Raw genomic sequence first — 22,783 nt, forward strand, 5'->3', positions numbered from 1 at the left:
TTAGCTTAATTTTTGATTCATATACACCATTCTCTATCTGTTGCTTTTGTTCTATTTTATCTTTGATATTTGCAGGAATAGGAGTATTTGTTTCCTCTGTAGTTTCTAGCTTGCTGGGTTTGGGGTTATTTTGAATGCACCCCATCTGTTTGATAAATTGTCTAAGAGGAAAAGGAGCTTGTTGGTAAGCCGACGTGAACGGTAACCCAGATGTGAATAGTACTCCATAGTAAATAGTGTTTTTTGGCGGCAATCAGATTTATTTCAACTGGAGTTGGTACCTTCGATTTCCAGTTTCCATATCTTCCCATATCTATTCTTTATTCGTACACTTGTAATTACATTTTGCTGACTTTAGACCTTAGAATAATTTAGTAGTTCATACATATTTTCATGGCTTTGGATAGTGATGGTAGACTAGGGTCATGTTCTCTCTCAGAGATGGGGACGGGGATAAGGGTAAGGAGGGGTAAGTGGGTTAAAGGAGCATCTAGACTAAAAGTAGGTTCTTGGAACATTGGGACGTTAACGGGAAAATCCATTAAGATAGTTAAGATTCTAAAGAAGAGGAAGATTAATATAGCCTATGTCCAAGAGACCAAATGAGTAGGTTCTAAAGCTAATGAGGTAGACGGGTATAAGCTTTGGTTCTCTGGTAGATCGAAGTATAGGAATGGGGTAGGAATTTTAGTAGACAGCGATTTAAAGGATCAGGTGGTGGAGGTTAGGAAAGTCACTAATAGGATGATGTCGATTAAGGTGGTCATTGAAGGGATCACATTGAACATTATTAGTGCTTATGCGCTGCAAGCGGGCTTAGGCAAGGAGGTTAAGAGGCATTTTTGGGAGGATTTGGATGAATTAGTAGGAGGCATACCACCTACTGAGAAGCTTTTCGTGGGAGGGGATTTCAATGGGTAAATCAGGTCTATTTTGGGAGGGTATGATGATGTGCATGGAGGCTTTGGCTTCGGGGACAGAAATGGAGGTGGAGTCTTACTTTTGGATTTCACAAGAGCTTTTGGGATGGTGATAGCCAATGTGAGTTTCCCAAAGAAGGAGGGCCATTTGGTAACCTTTTGTAGTTCAATGGCTAAGACCCTGATAGATTTTCTACTCCTTAGGAAGGATGATAAAGGTTTGTGCAAAGACTGTAAGGTCATTCCGATCGACAACCTTACAACCCTACATAAGCTCTTAGTGATGGATTTAGGGATCAAGATGACGAGGAAGAAGAGGGTCGAGGATGACCGACATAGGATCAGATAGGGAAGTTTGACCACGGCTAGTGCCCTAGAGATAGGAGAGAAATTAAAGGATATGGGGGCCTGAGATAGTAGTGGGGATGCGAACAGTATATGGGATAGGATGGCTAGTTGTATTAGGATTATAGCAAGGGAAGTGTTGGGAGTCCCGCCAGGTAGTCATAGTTGGCATCGAGGGGACTGGTAGTGGAATGGAGAAGTGCAAGGGAAGTTAGAAGCAAAGAAGATGGCGTATGCAAAGTTGATAGAAAATAAGGATGAAGTGGAGAAGTGGACGAATAGGGAACTTTATAAGATAACAAGGAAGGAGGCAAAGTTGGCGGTTTCAATGACAAAAAATGGCAGCTTTTGAATGCCTTTATGCTGAACTAGAAGAGAAAGGCGAGGATAGGAAATTATTAAGGCTAGCTGGGTGCGGGAGAGAAGGGCACGCGATGTGGACTAAGTGAAGTGAATTAAGGATGAGCATGGAAAAGTATTGGTAGATGAGACCCTCATTAAACAGAGATGGTAGTCATACTTCCATAAACTCTTGAATGAAGAATGGGACAGAGTTTATGTTGGGAGATTAGGAACATACAGGGAGGCGTCATAATTTTGGGGGTTGCAGGAGTATTACGTTCGAGGAGGTTAAGGGTGTTGTTTGTAGGATGCACTATAGAAGAGCGACTGGACCTGATGAGATTCCTGTGGAATTTTGGAAGAGCGTGATATCAGTAGGTTTGGAGTGGCTAACTAGGTTATTTAATGTCATCCTTAAGATAATAATGATTCCTGAAGAATGGAGGTCCAGCGTAATGATCACCCTATATAAAAATAAGGGGGATATCAAGAGCTGCGACAACTATAGAGGTATCAAGCTTCTAAGCCATACTATAAAAGTGTGGGAAATAGTGGTGGAGATGAAGGTGAGGAGAGGAGTGTCTATTTTAGAGAACCAGTTCAGATTTATGTCAGGCACTCAACTACAAAAGCTATTCATCTTATAAGGAGACTGGTGGAGTAGTATAGGGAGAGGAAGAGGAAATTGAATATGGTATTCATCGACCTAGAAAAGGCTTACAATAAAGTTCCACGAGAGATACTGTGGAGATGTCTAGAGGCTAAAGATGTACCGGTGGCGTACATTAGGTGATCAAGGACTTGTATGAGGGTGCCAAAACCAGGGTAAGGATAGTAGGAAGGGACTCAGAGTACTTCCCAGTTGTGATAGGTTTGCATCAAGGATTAGATCTCAGTCCATTTTTATTTGCCTTGGTGATGGATGGATTGACGCAACAAATTCAAGGTGAGGTGCCATGGTGTATGCTTTTTACGGACGACATAGTCCTGATCGATAAGACTCGTAGTGGAGTTAACGCTAAGTTGGAGGATTGGAGACATACCTTGGAGTCTAAAGGGTTTAAGATGAGTAGGACCAAGATAGAGTGCTTAGAGTGCAAGTTCAGTGAGACACCTCAGGAGGTTGGCGCAGAAGTTATGCTTGGTGACCAGGCCATCCAAAAGAAATTTTTTTTTAAGTATCTTGGGTCTATCATGCTAGGCAGCGGGGAATTGACGAGGATGTCACACACCATATTGGGGCAGGGTGGATGAAATAGAGGCTCACTTCCGGTGTGCTATGTGACAAGAGGTGCCACCACAACTTAAGGGCAAGTTCTACAAAGTGGTGGTTAGACCGACTATGTTATATAGGGTGGAGTGTTGGCCAGTTAAGGTCTCCCATGTTCAAAAAATGAAAGTTGCCGAGATGAGAATATTGAGATAGATGTGTGGGCATATCAGAGGCGACAGGATTAGGAACGAGGCTATTTGGGACAAGGTAGGAGTGGCCTCGGTGGAAGACAAGATGCGGGAAATGCGACTGAGATGGTTTGGGCATATGAAGAGGAGAGACTCAGATGCCCCAGTGCGGAAGTGTGAGAGGTTGGCTGTGGATGGTTTTAGAAGAGGTAGGGATAGGTCGAAGAAATATTGGGGAGAGGTGATTAGACAGGACATGGCACAGCTGCAGCTGACCGAGGACATGACCTTAGATAGGAGAGTGTGGAGGAACCACATTAGGGTAGAAGGCTAGTACATAGTCACGTTAGTCTACCGTATTAGTATGTGCATTAGCGCACTATAATTTCTTGTTGTCTGATGTATGCTATTATCTATTACTTTTCGTACTTTGATTACTCTATTTTATTTGTATCGCTTCCGTTATTTGCTTTACCATATTGCTTTGAACTTATTAACTTCTTAGCCTTATCTAATCTCTTTTTATGCTTTATTGAGCCGAGGGTCTCCCCAAAACAGCCGTCCTATCTTGGTAGGAGTAAGATTTGCGTACACTTTACCCTCCTCAGACCCCACATTGTGAGATATCCAACTTTAAATGTCGGAGTCGAACCACAAAGATTAGAAGATAGGATCATATATATATATATAAATAATAATAATAATAATAATAATAATAATAATAATAATAATAATAATTAGGAAGGGAGGTTTAGCAACAACTAAAATTCACCAATATCAAGTAACAAAGCAGGGAACCGACACAATAAAATCTACCAAGGTTGGAAAAAACTAGGGTGTGCATATTACAATGGTGGTTCAACTCAATAGGCAAAGGTTTATCACAATCAAATTGATTGATACATAGATAGCATTTGGTCTAGGGTAAGTTCAATAATCTCTCGAACTATCAAACGTATGTCCATTGGGTTCTCTCGAACACCAAGGCCCTTTCAAATAAAACACTGAACACTATTTGAGCAGAAAGACTATCTGTAGCTCATATCATTAAATAAAAAATTATTCGAATTATCCTATCCCTGGCTTAAACTCATAGAATAGTTTAACCAAGTCCTCACTATTGAGTCTTACCCAACTCCATTTTATTTTTCCAAGCCAAAATAGTGTTAGAGAGCTCAATCAAAGTTTACAACCACTGATTTTAGATTAAACCATCAAGACAGCAATAGATTCATGTCATACAATCTATTTTAAAAACAATAAATCAATACCCATTGGAATTTTATACTCAAATCTTGCACACACACCTCTAGTTAAGGATTTAGCTGCTCATAATAGAAGAAATACAGACAATACCCATAAAGAAAATCTCCATTTCAAGATGATTTGATAAACAAAATATGAAATTTCAACTTGAAAGATGAAAATCTGAGATTTCTTCCTCTGTAAGTATAAGGTAGTTCTTAGCTCAATTCTAGAAATATGTAAAATTCTATATATATCTATGTTTTTTTTAACTATCCCTAAATGGAAAGAAATTAAAGCTACATAATTACACAATTTTCAATTCAGTCCTTGAAACCTTCCAAAGGAACCACTTGGCCTCTCAAGTACATTTTTACCCTCCAGCTTCCATCTTCTTACTTGTGCTGAATCTGAAAAACGTCGATCCAAGTGTTTTTAGCGCCAATCGCATCACCATTTCATCCTTTAATTCTCTCGGGAGCATCTGCTGATCGAGCATTGTACCATGCCAATGAAGTATTGGTACTGAGACAATTTTGCTCCAATCAAACCGGCGTTGAGCCAGCGAGACACCTATTGATATCTGTTGGACGTCGGTTCCTTCACCTGTGTGCTTCAGTAATTTTTAGCGTCAAATTCTCCAACTTTGATTTCTCCCAGGAATGCTTGCATACAAGAGAACTAGGACCATAACCCTTTCATTTAGTATCAAAACACAATAATTCATGAATTTGAGTCTAATGAGTTTCTAAAATATAAACTCATCATTCACTTATAAAATTAATTAAGAACAGCTTATGAACTCAAATGAATGATAAATTGTTTAGTAAATATTTGGTGCTCTATATAAAGAATATTTGATACTATTTTTTTAATAAGGTTATATTGAATACATTGCAATAAAAGATAATTGATGAAGAAAAAATTATAATATTTTTATAAAAAAAGGTATAGTTGTGTACGTTAATTGTGTTATGTATATATATAAATATATTTTTGGGATTTCATACCCTGGGACTTTATGTTCATAATGGAGAAAATGGACAAAATCCCCCCAAGCTATAACCGGATTTCCAAATACACACTCATTCTTCACGGGGGTCCTATGATCCCCAAAACCTTTTTTTTCTTATATTATTTAACCCTTTTATGCTGATGTGTCATAGCAAGTAAACCCACCTCCTCTAGGCGCGTTAAACTCTAATTTTAGCTATATGTAGAAAGTATGTAGAATTCTATATATATCTATGTTTTTTAACTATCCCTAAATGAAAAGAAATTAAAGGTACATAATTACACAATTTTCAATTCAGTCCTCAAAACCTTCCAAAGGAACCACTTGACCTCTCAAGTACATTTTTGCCCTCCAGCTTCCATCTTCTTACATGTGTTGAATCGGAAAAACGTCAATTCAAGTGTGTTTAGCGCCAATCGCATCACCATTTCATCCTTTAATTCTCTTGGGAGCATCTACTGATCGAGCATTGTACCATGCCAATGAAGTATTGGTACTGAGGCAATTTTGCTCCGATCAAACAGGCATTGAGCCAACGAGACACCTATTGATTTCTGTTGGACGTCGGTTCCTTCACCTGTGTTCTTAAGTGATTTTTAGCTTCAAATTCTCCAACTTTGATTTCTCCCAGGAATGCTTGCATACAAGAGAACTAGGGCTGTAACCCTTTCATTTAGTATCAAAATATAATAATTCATGAATTTGAGTCTAATGAGTTGCTAAAATATCAACTCATCATTCACTAATAAAATTAATTAAGAACAACTTATGAACTCAAATGAATGATAAATTATTTAGTAAACATTTGGTGCTCAATATAAAGAATATTTGATACTATTATTTTTAATAAGGTTATATTGAATACATTGCAATAAAAGATAATTGATAAAGAAAACGTTATAATATTTTTTATAAAAGAAGGTATAGTTGTGTACGTGAATTGTGTTATATATATAAATATATTTATGAGATTTCATACCCTGGGACTTTATGTTCATAATGGAGAAAATGGACAAAATCCCCCCAAGCTATAACCGAATTTCCAACTACACACTTATTCTTCACTGGGGTCCTATGATCCCCTAGAACCTTTTTTCCTTATATTATTTAAGCCTTCTACGCTGATGTGTCATAGCAAGTGAACCCACCTCCTCTAGGCGCGTTAAACTCTAATTTTAGCTATATGTGGAGTCCAAATTAGCAATTAATTTTTCTTTTTACCCATTATAACGGTCACTACAATGAGAAAAGCTTAAAGCTTTATCATCTTCTTTAAATCCACCATTTTAAAGCTTAGAATAGGGTGATATTTTTCATTTCTTTTAATTTTATCTTCCGCTACAAAGCTTGAAGCTTGTGGGTGCTTGAGGGTGCGTAATCTTCTCCAATTTCTCATTTTTTGTGCTGTTAGGATTAGTTATGAAAAATTCCGATTTGATAAGCTATGCATGGAAGAGTCGGACCCAATCTCAAAGCGATGGTGCGATGCAAACATGAAATTTTACTGCATATGTAGACTTCTTGGTCGAAGAAAAATCTTGGAAGACGATTTTGATCTTGCCTCTGCTATGATGTATGCGATTTCTCTTCTATTGTTGATTTTCTTGGGTTTAATTGATGTTAATTTACTATTTTGATTCTTTTTTTAGTCTAAGAATTGTAATTTTTTTGATGGATAGACAAAGAAGAAGTCAATTCAAGATCAAAATTTATCCTCCCAAAATTGGTGAACAAAATTAGAGAGTTGGATGATGAAATTTGGAGGAGGAAGAATTAAATAAGTGAGCAACAGGTTCAGATTGACAATTTGATAAATCTGGAAAAGAGGTTCAAAGAAAGGTCCTTTAAAATAGTTCAAAGAAAATGGAAATGGTGTAAGTTCAATTGGAAGGTCATTTTGTGTATTTTGATTTGTGTTGTTGCTTTGTTCATCAACCTATTTCAAATTAGTGATTCAAGTACTGAGGTAATTGAATTGCCATAGCTTAGTTAGATGTGATTCAAGTAGTGATTCAACCTATCTTGTGTATTTTGATTTGTGTAGTTGCTTTGGAACACTCTTTTGATTGCAATATGTAATATGTCAAAGTTCTATATCAATGAATCTTTTTAAAATTTTGTGTAAAGACATGAGGCAAAACTTTGTTCCTCCACACTATGCTACTGATTTCTTCCCCATATTACAACAAATAGTAAAGCAATTAAATAGACATAGACACTATTTGTAAATAAGTCATCTTTTGTAGACATAACACCATTTTAAAATAGGCCTTACATAAGGTCAAATTATAATTAAAAAACAAAAATAGAAGTTGTAGTTTAATACTAATACATCATCAAACAACAAAACAAAATGAAAAAATGTTTTCATGTCAACTAAATAACTTAAAACAATGCTGCAACATCAGTGCTTCCTAAATTGTCAAGAAGTGTCATTTTGGATTGGGATGTTTGAACCGCTTCCTCTTGATTTTTTTCTTTGTTTCATTCTCATTTCTTCAAGTTTTTTTTGTTGAGATAGCTGCTCTTCCATTCCATTTCAGCTTGCTTGTAGTACTTGTTTGAAACCAATATCACCAATAACATCAATTGATCTTGTCACCTTTGTTATATCAGTAGAGAAGATACAACTTGGCATACCAGGCTGCACTCAAGTAATGAAAATAGTTGGTCTAGATTAAGAACTAGTACACTTACATTAAGAAATCATATTTGTATTAATATAAAGGACTTACATTAAGGACTTTGAATCCACTTTCAGCTTGAAACACACCCATTCCAATGATTGTTGGCCTTTTTTTACCTCTGCCCCTTCCTTTTTGGATATTAGTAGGTCTTGAAGATGCATGATAGTCAGGAGGTACAGAAGAGGATGCAGGGTAATTAACAGGTGTTGAATATGTATGAGGTGCACTAGGTGCTGCAGGTGGAGTAGGTGTTTTTTGGTCTTCCTTTTTCCCTCTTTACCGAAGGCTCGCCTTCAGTTTCTGCTTTCTATATATATAAACAAAAAGTTAAAAATAATTATTTGGGGTTATCACATATCAATTGAAAGTTAAGATATTACCTTTGGTCTGCCTCTTTCCTTGCCTGAACCTGATGTGTTTCCCTTTTCCCTGCCCAAATTTGATGGTTCTTCCTTTTTTGATGACTCAACACTTTGTGGACATCCTCTCTTGTTGTGGCCTCTAACATTACATTTGCTATATGTCATGGCAAGTCCAGTTCTATTTAACTTTTCAGATTTTTAATTTTCACCAGCTTCTTTCCTTCTTACTTTACTTAGCTTGCCATGCATGGTTATGATTTATGGTGGTTTAACTATGGGATTAGTAGATACAGGCCACATTTCCATATTTGTGACTTGTTTTAAAATATTGGCATAAGTCTTCAAGTAAGTCTTCTTACTGTTGCAGTTGTCAATGTACTCAAGAGGATCATATTTCTTAAAGTAAATTGCAGCCACAACATGTGCACATGGTATGCCCTTTAACTGCCATACCCTACAATTACTAGTCCACCCGCCAAGATCCACACTGTGTTGACATAGTCTTTATTTCACTTCAAACCCATCAACTCCATTGAATTCAATATTACAATTCATTTGTAACGCCCTAATTATTTAAGCTAATTTTTACATTAAAGTGAATATTTCTTGATGATATGATCAACTACTACTTACTCGAATTTTGTTATGTGAGAAAACAACTTTATTTCATTAAATCGTGATAGTGTTATGACGAATTGCCTTAGGTAGTTTAGTAAATGTCCATGAAATTTTATATATATATATATAAGTATATTCTTCTAATAATGGTAATCACGGTGGGATTGATTGTTTTTTTTAAAAAAAATGACAAAGTTGGGCAGCCACTAAACTTTTCAGCAATATTGAGTGATGGATATCACTTCTATATTATATCATAATGAAGATCCACTAAGAGGTTCACTTATTTTAGACTAAAGGACGTTTATAGGTCATTGAAAATGAGTTATTTCACAAAAATCTGAAGAACAACCTACTCCTTTTAGCTGGAACTCAAGATACAGTCTACATCTTGGTAAGTGTTCAAATCCATTTTTGGGACTGTGTAACTAGTAGTAATTCTTGAATATATCATTTTGTAGACCTTTAATTTTAGAAAATAAATATATTTTGGAAAGCTAACTCATGTACCTACAACTCTTATGCTTATGGTGGAGCCTAGATCTGCTGTTATTAAGTCAAAAAAAGAGGATGAAACATAAGACAAGTTCTATTTAGATTCTTGATTTAAAATTCCCTCATGTATAATGGTTAGTGTTTTGATGATATATTTTTGTACACAATGAGTTTTGTGGTGATTTATTTTGGATTACAAACTTAAGACATATATCTAAAAGTTTTATGTAGGACATAAGGTCCAGGTTTGCCATTTTTCATTTTCAAATTTTAGTTACAACCTGAGGTACTTGGCTTGCCGAAGTTAATATTTTGGTAACATAATTTGGTTAAAAATATTTTAGGCTTACTTTTACTAAAAAATCTTATTTCATGTCAATATTATGGATATTATGAAAATTAAAGAGGATATTTAATGGTATTTTCAAGGTTGTTTATATCATGTACAAGTTGAGGAACTTGAGACATTGGTTGGTCTACGGTTTGAACTTTTGAAGTCGTGTTGGATTGTTGTAGGCTAAAAGGCTGAGGTTTGTGTATAAACTCTTGTTATCTGCTAGTATATTTGAAAGCACATCTTGGTATGTTTGTTATTTCTTGAAATTTATAATGTCATGTTTGTATATTTGGAAATTTGCAAGACAGATGTTTAACTCGCCAACTTGTATGGATTGCTCGATTACTTGACATTCTTATGGACAAATTTTGGGTCTTCTTTTTCATCTCTGATTACTCGATAATGGACATTGTCCTTCTTGTGGCTGTGACTTTGTCACTATTGGCATGTATCTTGTTTCAGACCCTTTTCCATCTTGATTATGGATTTTTAGTTCATCTTAAGTATGGAAGTTGTCTATTTTAAATATGAATTAGGAATTCATTTTAAATATGGTTCTTGATTCTCTTGATTATTGGGTGTTTACCCTTCTTGATACTTGATCATGTATGGTGTGATGGCATGAAGTATATATTGGGCGAAATTTGATGCTAAATCTTGTAAATGAGCTTTTATGAATTATTGACCCTTAAACTTTTACATATAGAACTTGATACTCGTGATATATTTATTGGCTCGATTTATTTATTATGTGTACATTTGAGCTGCTCATAACTTGAGAAAATAAATTAGATAAACTAAAGGCTTCAAACTTGTAGTTTTGCACCAGTAAGCTTTATGCTTAGCGATAGTTGTTTCTATCATAGGAAATATCTGAGAAGACGCTTATAGATAGTTGTTTCTTGAAGTTGGACATTGGAGATAATGTTTTTGGGAGCTTTAAGGGAGATCACATTTGCATATATGCATCTATATTTTATATTATTTTGGACATGTATATGATCTATGGGGTGCTTGTGTATATGTATTTATGTATTTATTTGTGAGGGTCGATCCATTCATGACATCATGGGTTGTAACTTAAAGTTGGTTGCTTGTTTTTTTTATTTTGGGGCATATAAATTTCCAAGTCTTATGATGTACTAAATTTACCTTTGGAGTTGAAATATTTGGATGAAGCATGAGTTAGTTAACCTTGGGTACTTATAAGTTGGTAATAGTTTATAACATGAATTGTAGTGATAAGGAATAATACATGGATGTCTCATAAGTTAGTTTCTTAAATTATTTTGAAAAGTCGCTCCGTCCTAAATTGGAACTTTTATTTAATTTAATTGAGATCAAAGAATTTTAAACTGGTTAAAAACTTACACCTTTAACTATTTTTAAATGGGCCAAATTTCACTACTAGATTATATAAAGATGCCTTACGGAAAGTTCTTTTTTAAATGTCACGAGTTTATATACGTTCTTTTTGTAAGTAGTAGCATCCTCTTGGAGGGTCGCTACAAGTGTTGGTATCAACGCCTAGGTTTGTGGTTCTAGGAATTTTGTTGTGATTTGCTTACATATTTGTTTTTTTGGAAGGTTTGGGCTATATTATTTGTTCGCTATAGGGTAAATAGTATATTTAATGCATATAAGTTGCACATGCATCATATTCATGTCCCCAATGCAATGTGATCTTCACTTTTGAAGGAGTTAAGTTATGGGCTCTTATTTTTGTAGACCTATGGAAGCTGCTCGTGAAGATATAGGTGACTCTTATTCCCAACCTCATACACTAGAAGGGGTTGACAAATAGTCCTCGAATCAATATATTTCCCATACTAGTGGGTCTGGTGTGGGAAATCAACAAGGAGTAAGAGCTGATCCACATTCTCACGTGAGCCCAGGTACTCAAGTTATGAATCCTCCTTTTTAATAGATGGCTGAATTATTTCACCGTATGGATGAAATGATTCATGATCCCAATGGGTTTAACTTTGAAAAAATGAGAAAAATGGCTGGAGTTGAGTTTGAAGTCACGGTTGATCCCACTGATGCTGAACAATGGCTTGAACGCATAGAGAGGGTGTTTGAGTAATTGAAGTGTTCAGATGTTGCCAAATTCAAGTTTGCCATCTCGTTATTGCAGAAGGATGCTTATGACTTGTGGGTAAGTGTGCCAAATGCAAAAGAAAAATCTCTAATTCTTACTTGAGACGATTTTGTTAAAAAAATTTGTATGAAGTATGTTTCTCTTGCTTATTGTGATGCTAAGAAAAAAGAGTTTTAAAATCTAAGGCATTGCGCCATGTCTATTGCTGAGTGTCAACAAAAGTTTTTTAAACTCTCTCATTATGCTAGAGGCATTGTTAACGAGGAAAAAGATAACTGCAGGAGGTTTGAAGATGGCCTGAACCATTCCATTAGAAAGAATGTGGCAATCCTGCAACATGAGAACTTTTATAAATTAGTTTCTACTGCTTTTACTTGGGAAAGACTTGATAAGGAAGAAGGTAGTAGACATGAGAATAGATTCCGAAAGCCTAGGTCAGATTTTTGAGGTCCATCCAAAAAGGGAAGGTTTGATGATTCTAAGGCTGGTAGTGTCAACAAGTCAGATCAACAGAAGCAAAGAAGACTAGATTTTTCTATATCTAGTACTCCGAGTTATAGCCAAGGCAAGACTCGCATTCCCACTTGTGCAGAATGGGGAAAGAATCAATATGGTGCTTGCACGAGAGCTTTTGGTGCATGTTTTAATTGAGGCAACTTTGATTATAAAGTGAAAGATTGTCCTAATCCTAAAAATATTCCTCCCTTGCATACCGAGGTCTCAGTTAAGAAGTCTTCTAATAATCCTCCTCAAACTAGTAGAGGTACAAGTCCTAAAAACAACCAGCAGTGGGGGCAAGTGGAGCAAATTAAGCTAGCGGGTTCAAAGCTACTGCACGAGCTTATTCTTTGAGGTAGAGAGATGATCAAGAGGGACAAGATGTGGTTGTTGGTAAATTTCACTTATATGGCTAATCTGTGTTTACACTATTTGATCCTGGCTCTACACATTTCTATATTTGTTCATCACTTGTTATTCTTGAAAATTTGAAATCTGTGAGACTTAACTTTGACATTCTAGTTGAAATTCCTTTGGGTTATCAAGTTGTTTGTAATTGAATTTACCAAGCTTATCCCTTCATGATTCAAAACCTGGTCTTTCCTGCTGATTTGATTGAAATGCCTTTCCACAATTTTGATATTATTATCGATATGGATTGACTTTATAAATATCACGCAGTAGTGGATTGTAGGTCCAAGCATGTAACTTTTAAGGACCCTGCATTTTCACACATTATTGTACAAGGTGAAAAATCATTGTCATCTAATATTATTTCTGTGGTCTTAGAAAGATTGATGATTCATCAAGGTTGTAGTGAATATCTTGCTCATATAATTGATACACATGTGGAGAATCCTAATCTTAAATATATACCTACTGTGTGTGACTTTCCTGAAGTGTTTCCATAAAATCTTCCTAGGTTGCCACCAGAAAGAAAAGTTGAATTTCTGATCGAGCTCATTCTTGGATCTACTCCTATTTCTATAACTCCTTATAGAATGGCACCACCATAATTAAGGGAATTGAAAACTCAATTACAAGACTTTCTTGAGAAAGGTTTTATTCATCCAAGTGTTTCTTCTTGGGGAGCCCCTGTGCTATTTGTAAAGAAGAAAGATGGTACTCTTAGAATTTATATTGACTATAAACAATTGAGCAAAATAACAATCAAGAACATATATCCACTACCAAGGATTGATGATTTTTTTGACCAGTTAAAGGGTGTCAATTTATTCTCAAAGATTGATTTAAGGTCTGGGTATCATCAACTGCGCGTTAGAATGGAAAATGTTCCTAAAATTGCTTTTAGAACTCGATACGGTCATTATAAATTCTTAGTTATGCCATTCAGATTGACTAATGCTCCTGCAATATTCATGGATCTAATAAATTGAGTATTTAGGCCTTATCTTGATCAATTTGTGGTGGTCTTTATAGATGATATTTTAATATATTCCAAGAGCAAAGAAGAGCATGATAAACATCTTCGGATTGTTTTGCAAACTTTGAAGGAGAAAGAACTTTATGCTAAACTTTCAAAGTGTGAATTTTGGCTTAATGAAGTGACTTTTCTGGGATATGTTGTGTCAGCCAAAGGTGTGAAAGTGGATTCTAGTAAAATTGAAGCAATTGTTAAATTGAAAAATCCCAAAAGTCCTATTGAGGTAAGAAGTTTCTTGGATTTAGCAAGATACTATAGAAGGTTTGTGAAAGGCTTCTCCATTATAGCCTCTCCTTTGATGAGACTTTTGAAGAAGGAAATGCAGTTTACTTGGGATGACAAGTGCCAAGAGAGCTTTGAAACACTCAAATGTTTATTGGCACAAACTCTTATACTTACTCTACCAATGTAGGGGAAAGAGCTAGTGATATATAGTGATGCTTCTCATCGTGGTTTGGGATGTATTTTGATGCAAAAATGGAAAGTTATTTCTTATGCATCTCGGAAATTAAAACCAAATGAATTTAATTATCCTACTCATGATCTAGAACTTATTGCTATAGTGTTCTCCTTAAAGATATGGAGGTATTATTTGTATGGAGAAAAGTGTCACGTATTCACTGATCACAAGAGCTTAAAATACTTGGGTACGCAGTAAAAGCTGAATTTAAGATAACACAGATGGCTTGAACTCATCAAAGATTATGACTGCATGATTGACTATCACCCAAGTAAAACTAATGTGGTTGCAGATGCCTTAAGTCGCAAATCCTTTGCAAGCTTGCATATGAATCCTTTGTCTTTGTTTTTAGAGTTAAGAGCCATGATTGCCCGTTTTACCCTTGATTCATATGGTTTGGTGGTAGCTAATTTGCAAGTCAAGCCAATATTATGTGAACAGGTGAAAAAAGCGCAAACATTAGATGAGAAACTCATAAAATCTACAAAAGAAGTTCAAAAGGGGGAAAAGAAATATTTTAGATTAAAGGAGGATGGTGTCTTCTTATACCAAAATAGGTTATGCATTCCTAATGATGACAAATTGAGGAGAGAAATCTTGAATGAAGCACATACTTCACTATATGTAATGCATCCTAGAAGTACGAAGATGTACCAGACCATCAAAGAACACTATTTGTGTAATGGTATGAAGAAAGACATTGCAGAGTTCATTTCAAAATATTTGGTTTGTCAATAAGTAAAGGTAGAACATCAAGTTCCAGTTGGGTTGTTACAACCCTTGTCAATACTGGGATGGAAATAGGAGAAAATAACTAAAGACTTTGTTTCTGGACTTCCTCGCACTTAAATAAATCATGATGCAATATGGGTGATAGTGGATAGACTAAAAAAAGTGCTCACTTCTTGGCAGTCAGAATGGATTACCCACTTGAGCGTTTAGCAGAATTATACATTAATGAGATTGTAAGACTGCATGGGATCCTTGTTTCCATTTTATCTGACCGAGATCGAAGATTTATATCTAGATTTTAGGGTAGCTTGCAGGAAGCCCTTGGGTACTAAGTTGAAGTTTAGCACTTTATTTCATCCCTAAACAGACAGACAATCGGAAAGAGTGATACAAATTTTGGAGGATATGCTTCGAGCTTGCGTTATTGAGTTTGAGGATAGTTGGGACAAACACTTGGATTTGATAGAATTTGCTTACAATGATAGCTACCAATCAAGTATTGGGATGCCTCCCTATGAAGACTTATATGGAAGGAAATGTTGGACCCTTATTTTTTGGAGTAAAGTTAGTGAAAAAAAGCTTGGTGATCCTGAAATTGTGCAACAGACAGAAGACAAGGTAAAAGTGATCATCTAAAAATTGCTTCTGATAGACAAAAGTCATATGCTGACTTAAAAAGGCGTGATATTGAGCATCAATTTGGCGATAAAGTATTCTTAAAGGTTTCTCCATGGAAAAAGATTATGAGATTTGGCCAAAAAAGAAAACTTAGTCCTCAATTTATTGGACCTTATGAGATGCTAGAAAGAGTTGGACCAGTTGCATATAAATTAGCTTTGCGGCCTGAGTTGGACAAGATCCATAATGTCTTCCACATTTTGATGCTCAGAAGAAATCGTTCTGATCCATCTCATGTTCTTCCAGTCAAATCTATTGAGGTTAATCCAGATTTGATGTATAACAAAGAACCTATCGTGATTGAAGCTCTGAAATGAAGCAACTTAGAAACTAGAGAATTCCTTTAGTAAATGTACTTTGGAGGAACCATTCTGGAAGAGAAGCCACCTGGGAGCGAGAAGAAGACATGAGGACCCAATATCCATACTTGTTCCGAGTCTAAAATAAGGTCAATTTCGAAATGAAATTTTTTAAGACGGAGAGAGTTGTAATGCCCCTAATTATTTCAGCTAATGTTCACATTAAAGTGAATATTTCTTGATGATATGATCAACTACTACTTATGTAAATTTTGTTACGTGAAAAAAAAACCCTTTATTTTATTAAATGGTGACAGTATTATGATGGATTGTCTTAGGGTAGATTAGTAAATGTCCATGAAATTATATATATGTATAAGAATATACTTTTAATAATGGTAATCAATGTGGGATCGATTATTTTTTTTAAAAAAATGACAAAGTTGGGCAACCACTAAACTTTTCAGCCACATTGAGTGATGAATATCACTTCTTCATTATATCATAATGAAGCTCCACTAAGAGGTTCACTTATTTTAGACTAAAGGACATTTATAGGTCAGTGACAATGAGTTATTTCACAAAATTCTAAACAACAATTTACTCCTTTTAGTTAGAACTCAAGATACAATCTACATCTTGGTAAGTGTTTAAATTCGTTTTTGGGACTGTGTAGCCAGTAGTAATTCTTGAATATCTAATTTTGTAGACCTTTGATTTTAGAAAATAAATATGTTTTGAAAATCTTACTCACGTATCTATAACTCTTATGTTTATGATGGAGCCTAGATCTGCTGTTATGAAGTCAAAAAAAAGAGGATGAAACATAAGACAAGTTTTGTCCAAATTCTTGATTTAAAAATCTCTCATGCATAACGGTTAGTATTTTGATGATATCTTTTTATAAATAATGATTTTTCTAGTAATTTATTTTAGATTAGAAACTTAAAACATAGATCTAAAAGTGTCGTGAAGGAAATAAAATCTATTTTTGCCGATTCATTTTCAAAATTTAGATACAATCGGATAAGTTCTGTCCAGATTCTTAAGTTAAACATCCCTCATGTATAACTGTTAGTGTTTTGATGATATATTTTTATACAAAATGAGTTTTGTGTTGATTTCTTTTGGATTGAAAACTGAAGACATAGATCTAAAAGTTTTATGAAGGATATAAGGTCTAGATTTTTCATTTTTATTTTCAAATTTTAGTTACAACCTGAGGTACTTGGCTTGCCGAAGTTACTGTTTTGGTAATATAATTCAGTTGAAAATATTTTAGGCGTACTTTTACTTATAAATCTTGTTTTATATTAATATTATGGATATTCTAAAAATTAAAGAGAATATTTAATGATATTTTTAAGGTTGTGTATATCGTGTACAAGTTGAGGAACTTGAGACATTGGTTGGTCTACGGTTTGAACTCTTGAAGTCATATTGGATTGTTGTATGCTAAAAGGCCAAGGTTTGTGTACAAACTCTTGTTACCTGCTAGTATATTTGAAAGCCTATCTTGGTATGTTTGTTATTTCTTAAAATTTGTATTGTCATGTTGGTGTATTTGGAAATTTGCAAGACACTTGTTTAACTCTCCCACTTGTACGGATTGCTCTATCACTTGACATTCTTGTGGACTTTGTCCTTCTTCTGGCTGTGACTTTGTAACTATTGGCATGCCTCTTATTTTTTATCCTTTGCCATCTTGATTATGGATTTTTAGTTCGTCTTAAGTATGGAAGTTGCCCATTTTAAGTACGAATTAGGAAGCCATTTTTAATAAGGTTCTTGGTTCTCTTGATTATTGGGTCTTTACCCTTCTTGATACAGTGCTGAGGTCCTTCTTGATAATTAATAATGTTTGGTGTGACGGTATGACATACATATTGGGTGAAACTTGGTGCTAAATCTTATAAATGTGTTTTTTTTTAATTATTGACACTTAAACTTTTACATATAGAACTTGATACTTGTGATATATTTGTTGGATTGATTTATTTATTATGTGTACATTTGTGCTATTCATGACTTTAGAAAATAAATTGGAGAACCTAAAGGCTTTAAACTTGTAGTTTTGCACCACTAAGATTTATGCTTAGCGATAGTTGTTTCTATCGTAGGAAATGTCCGGGAAGATGCTTAGCGATAGTTGTTTCTTGAAGTTGTCCATTGGAGATAAAGTTTTTGGGAGATTTAAGGGAGATCACATTAACATATAGAAATTTATATTTTTTAGTATTTTGGGACATGTATATGATCTATGGGGTGTTTGTGTATATGTATTTATTTGTGAGGGTTGATCCATTCATGACACCATGGGTTGCAACTTCAAGTTGGTTGCTTGTTTTGTTATTTTGGGGCATGCAAATTTCCAAGTCTTATGATGTACTAAATTTACCTTTGGAGTTGGAATATTTGGATGAAGCATGAATTAGTTAACCTTGGGTACTTATAAGTTGGTAATAGTTTATAGCATGAATTGTAGTGATAAGGAATAATACATGGATATCTCGTAAGTTAGTTTCTTAAATTAATTTGAAAAGCTGCCCCGTCCTAAATTAGAACTTTTATTTAATTTAATTGAGATCAAAGAATTTTAAACTGGCTAAAAACTTACACCTTTAACTATTTTTAAATAGGCCAAATTTCACTACTAGATTATATAAATATGCCTTACGGGAAGTTCTTTTTTAAATGTCATGAGTTTTATATACGTTCTTTTTATAAGTAGTAGAATCCTCCCTGGAGGGTCGCTACATTATTGACCTATCAATATTCTCCTCTAGTACCTTTAAAGCCATTGGAGAAAAATTGCGCTTTCAAGTATTTGTGAGCTCTCTTAACTTAGCTATTCTTGTCATCATCTTCACTCTTATCTCTTCAAGCATAGTGATAATTGTCTTGTGCCTTCCTTCCAAGATCCATGCATTAAAGCAATCAGACATGTTGTTGTCTATAGAGTCACATTTCACTTTAGTATTAAAGTAAAATTTACACCAGTACTCTATGTTGTAGTACATTAAATCATCCATCATTCTTTCTGGACCAAGCAACTTTATCTTTCCCACTTTTTTCTTCAATTGAGATTCAATTGTACTCTTGGAAATCAACCAAAACTTTTGTCTTCTTTGAAGACCTCGCCAATCCTTAGACTAGTTAGCTAAGATGTGCCTAGCACACTTTCTATGTTTAGCCACAAAATATCTTAAATTGCTAAAAACAATTCCTGTAGTAGATGTAGTTATGTTAAAATAATAAATACAACATAAAAAATAATAAATACAAATACAAAATACAAGAGTATACATACCTTTCACATATCTGTAATCAATGTGAGATGTTACCATCTCGTAGTCTTAGATCATGCTTTAACAGTTTGACAAACCATGTCCATGTATTTTTATTTTCATACTCAACTTTTGCCCAAGAAAGTGGCAACATCTGGTTATTACCGTCTTTGGCCACAACAAGTAACAACTGGTTTCTACAAACTCCTTTAAGAAAACAATCATCTAAACCTATGCACCTTCTACAAGTTAAGAATGACTTCTTCAAGCAATAAAAGAAAATGTAAAAGCTCTGAAATACTGGCCTACCAAGTGCATCAGGTTCACCAAGTTTAACAACACATGTACTCCTTGGATTGGTCCTCACCAGTTCACTTTTGTAGTCAAAAATTCTGCCAAATTTCACAATATGATCACTCATGATATCTTGCATTACACAAATAATTTCTTGTTGTGCTGTTACAAGTATGCTTTGGATTGTATGTCTTTATCATAAAATCATTTGTTGTGTTGTCAAGACATGCATATAAAATCTACGGACAACCATCCTTGTACCTAACTCTAACTCTTTTTGGCTCATTCACCCATATATCTATCTGAACTCTCTTTTGAACAACATATTTAGTTACAACTCTTCTAAATTCATTCACATCTACAAAGACCATACCCAACTGCCACACAATTTTCTTGGCAGTAAGATCATGAATAATTTTCTGCTTTCTTGCCTTCTTTCTTCTAGATAAATTTACACTTCGTGATAAATTTACTCTACTAGATTCAACATCTTCATCACTAAATACAACTTTATCTATTTCAAAACTATCAGCATCAGAACTTGCATAATAAGGTTCATCACCTCCTAACCTTCTTTCAACACTTATTTTACCTGTTTGAGTTTCATCAAAACCTAAATCTGGTCCAGCTTCTCCTACTAGTACCTCTTCAGTATCAGCTGGTGCTCTCTCACTTCTTTTTCTTCTTTTAAAATTTCTCATTTTATCCCTCAACTCCTTAACCTCCTAATGTTCATCACTACCATAATACTCCTCATCATCTCCAACAAATCCACATTCAGACTCAACATTATCTTCAGTTGAAAAATTAAAACCCTCTTCTTCTATGAAATTAGATTCAACTGGACCTAAACTTATATCACCAGCATCTTTAGTAGTAGGATCTGCAGTAGTACCAGGTTTTCTAGTAGAATGCTCTCTAGTAGCAGTAGTTGTAATGGAAAGAGTTAAGGTAGGATGAGATGTAGTATCAAAGGTAGCAGTGGTAGTGGGAGGAGTTGTGGTAGGATAAGATCTAGTATCAAAGGCAACAGTGGTAGTGGGAGGAGTTGTGGTAGGATGAGATCTAATATCAAAGGCAGCAGTGGTAGTGGGAGGAGTTGTGGTAGGATGAGAACTAGTAGTAAAAGCAGCAGTGGGAGGAGTTGAGCTAGAATGAGATGTAGTATTAAAGGCAGCAATTGTAGTAAAAGGTTCTTCAACTATCCCATTGTTTGGACCAGTACTTTGTTCATTTACTTTACTAAAAGCTGAACTAGATTCCTCCACATCCCCATGACTAACATTTTCTAATAATATGGGGGCCACTTCTGCTTCATCAATCAAGTGCTTAACATATACCTCCACAATATCTCCATCTTTCAAAGAATAGCAAAAGTCTAAAATATCCATATCATCATCAATATCTTCCACAATGCCACTGTTAGGTGGTTTAATACTAAATGTTCAAGTTGTAGTATATCCTAATTCTTTAATGTAGCCTCTCAATTCAAAATAGGACATCATATCCTCATTAACATCTAAAATTTTTGTAACTTGTCCACCATTATACAGTAGTTGTCCACTACTTAAATATAACACCCCACCATGATACCATCTTAAAGTAACCAAAGTAAACCCACTCATCTTCTACCTGATTAGAATAAAATACGCACATAAATATAAACTAAACAGAGGTAACATTAGATAAAACAGCCATAAGAAAGGAAACACTAAATTTCATGACAATACGAACACAATATGATATAAACTGAACAATGAAATCCATCATACTAAAATAGACATACTTCTGCACACAATTTTATTCTTTATTTTTTGACTTACTAGTAACATTAATCCCTAATCAAACAATGAACTAAATTATAGGTCTTAACTAAATAACCTTCAATTAGTAATGATACTAAGATATATATATTGTTGAACATAGTGTTGTTTCATATTTTTCAAATTAACAGTAAAAAAACCCTAATCAAACACTACCATCAGAACTAAAATGAAATACCTCAAAAAAATAACCTTCAATTAGTGAAGAACTCACCTTTAATCGCCTTTTCAAGTAGATATTTCTAACCAAACTTTGATCATCAACTGAAGAAGAATGAGGTGAATTTGGAGAGAACGGAAGAAGAAAGAGGAAAAGGTTAGATAGAATGAAAGAGGAATTCGTAAAGACATTTCTAAAGTTGTGGTCGTGGGGTCCAGTCAATAATATGTGGCCAGCGTGTGTTTGTAATTTTTTTTATATATCTAATATATATGGATACATCAATATAGAAGAGTTAAATAATATATAAAAAAAAGGTTCGGGGGGGAGGGGGTCATAGTACCCCCGTGAAGAATGAGTGTGTAGTTGAAAATCCGGTTATAGCTTGGGGGGCTTTTGGCCATTACACTCCGGAGAAGAAAATCTTGATTGAACCTATATTTGCTCAATGGATACAATCCGCTCATGGGAAAAATATATTATATGGTGTTACATTATTTTATTTATAATTTGTCATTTTAAAAGTTGACATCACTGATAATTTTTTTTGCATATACCACTACTTGAAACTATTCTCGAGATGCATGAGTAGAGTTTTCTTTGTGTGGTAATACTTTCAAAAATTACTGTACCAACAATTACACTTTGATAATTTCATTGTAAAATATAAAGGGTAGTGAAACCTATAAACTTGAGAAACTACCTCATAGACATCATTATAATTTCACAAAGCTTATTTTGAGAGCTGCCAAAACTATGTGTTCAGAGAATAACATCTTCTTTAGTTCTTATAAATTTTATGAGGATCAATGTCACGCCCAAGCTTACACCTTGGACATGGGCGACACTCAAAAATCATTGCTGGTCCCAAGCAAACAACTTGGACTGGCTAACTCACTCAATGGAAGACTCAAACTCAATAAAGAGTAACATTAGGTGGGTAATCACATACATCATCAAACTTGAAATAGATTAAGTACTCATTTAAAACATAAGTCAATGCCATATCTCAATAGTGAAAATAGTATTTTCAAAACAATCTCTGAAAGACTTAATGGCTGCACTCTACTCCATCTATGAAACCTCTACTAAATACTAAGAAGGTTCCAAGACAAGCCCACGACTATCTTAATAAGAAAATAAATGACATCAAACTAGAAATGAATGAGCTTCTATGAATGCAACGATTCCTCACCAAAAGCTATGAAAGATAGATCCTCTACAGAGCGCATGTTGATGA

The sequence above is a fragment of the Solanum dulcamara genome, chromosome 2, assembly GCF_947179165.1.
Source record: "Solanum dulcamara chromosome 2, daSolDulc1.2, whole genome shotgun sequence".
Taxonomy (NCBI): Eukaryota; Viridiplantae; Streptophyta; class Magnoliopsida; order Solanales; family Solanaceae; genus Solanum; species Solanum dulcamara.